Source organism: Salvelinus namaycush, unplaced genomic scaffold, assembly GCF_016432855.1.
Source record: "Salvelinus namaycush isolate Seneca unplaced genomic scaffold, SaNama_1.0 Scaffold1639, whole genome shotgun sequence".
Taxonomy (NCBI): domain Eukaryota; kingdom Metazoa; phylum Chordata; class Actinopteri; order Salmoniformes; family Salmonidae; genus Salvelinus; species Salvelinus namaycush.
Window position 1 is genome coordinate 36520 of NW_024058385.1, and position 1884 is coordinate 38403.

General features: G+C 40.3%; 1 long non-coding RNA gene across 1 annotated transcript; it reads right to left on the reverse strand.

Moving 5' to 3' along the window:
- Positions 1–656: 656 nt before the first annotated feature.
- On the reverse strand, positions 657–1359 carry LOC120037220. Its single transcript, XR_005474785.1, has 3 exons — positions 1283–1359; positions 1063–1138; positions 657–938 (listed from the first exon to the last, which is right to left on the reverse strand). It is a non-coding gene; the product is annotated as an uncharacterized LOC120037220 (long non-coding RNA).
- Between the last annotated feature and the right edge of the window lie 525 nt (positions 1360–1884).

The window sequence follows — 1884 nt, forward strand, 5'->3', positions numbered from 1 at the left end:
CTACTATAATATAAAGCTCCATAATGAATATCTTATACTGCACTATGGATACCATTATATACCCTTATAGAAGTCATAAAATGACTAAGCCTAGTTCATACCCTTCGTGTGCACAAAAGAACCTTCACAAAAATGCTGATCCTGCGTTCTTGTGTAGAGTGTTTTTTTAGTCCCATGTCATCAAATGAATACCTAAATTAAAATGAAAAATTATGAAAGATACAATATTAATCAAAATAGAAATGGTTTATTAAAACAACCATTAAAAAGGATGTAAGTGATTGAAAAATAAAATACATAGTTCCTCAAAGCCCAAAAGTTTAGCACCACTTTCCTAATCGGAAGAGTAGAAGCTGCTGTCGGCCTACCCTCCTTGTATTTTTAATTTAGGCTAAATATCTACATCAAATTAGAGGCTGCAATGGACGTGGATCAATGATTACAATAGGGAGAGGGCATCAGATGTACAGCACATCTAGTCAATTGGTTGGGCTTCTTATCTTATCTTCCTAATCACAGGAGAAGCTGTAGATGTCTGAATGACATTTAGAAGCTCACATTCCTAGTTACAGGAGTGGGAGCTAATAAGGGATCAAAAGACCCAGATGGATTTTGGTGTTGAGTAGCCTATAGTGGATCTTCCTTAAGGAGTATAAACTAATGGTAAGCTAGTCCACTGACAGCCTGGTTCAAATAGAGCAGCATTAGGGGACTCAAAATGAAAACAGAAATGAACAACAAAAATAAAAATGTTGTATTGAGGCCAGTTGTGGTGTCCTCCTCAGATGTAGCCTGGCAAAAGCAACTGACATGGGCTGCACGTCATCCAGGCTACCCATCAGAGGACCCAGAGGACTTGCAGGTGACCAAGCGTTTCCAGGCCTTCTGGACTCCCCAGAAGAAGCCCCGGATGCCTTTCCTCATCTTGGATAATTTAACTGGCAAGAAGATGAAAATATGTAAGAATTTCAGATGGACAATTATCTGATAAAACAATAATTTATTACTTCTTTATATTCTTTATATAATTGTCCCATAAGAACATTTCCCCCAGGAACTCACTCATAGGTGGAGAATCCACAGCAATGTACATCTCTGGCTGGTCTGTAGTGTCTTTAAGGACAATGCTCATCTTGGACTGTGATCAGAATTCAAAGATGCACAATTAAACATCAATTTCACTTCCTTTACATATTCCTATAATTATACAACTATATTTACTGGTGCCGATATCAAAAAGCACAACCAATGACCATTCAAGAGTAATCTGAGCTTGTCTTACCTTTCTGCCGGTGGCATAATGCACCCCCTCAGATTCCGCATCCTCCACATCATCACTGCATGAGTCTTCAAGGTCTGAGGTCTCTGGTCATATGGGTTGGCACTGAGGGTTTCAAGATGGCCAGTAAGCTTGTGGAAACAATGACAGAGACAATGGAAAGCATCTCCTGATCCTCAAATAAATCGTCAATTTCAAGGAGCGTTTCAAACGCTTGACCTTCCCAGGTCAGTGTAGATGGCATCTGCCAGCTTCGATGTCATCTTAGAATTGAAACTTTTTTGCTGGCTTCCCATTTCCTCAATCAGATATTTGGCCACCTCATCATCGAAACAATCGGATCAGCTCAGTCACCAGATCACTGATCTGGATGCGCTGATGGGGAACGGCATATCTCTTGACAAGCTTCATCAGGACTTCTTCTAATATAAGCTCCCTAATGAAGCTGCTGGCACCGGATGTCACTTGTTTCACAGTGGGACCACTCCGGCTGTTCAATCTCAGTCTTGATGCTGCTCTGCTCAGCTTTCTTATTCAAAGATTGACGGGTTGTCATTTCATTAAACAAGGCTGTCAATTCTTTCAAGTTGAGTGTAGATTCCAGA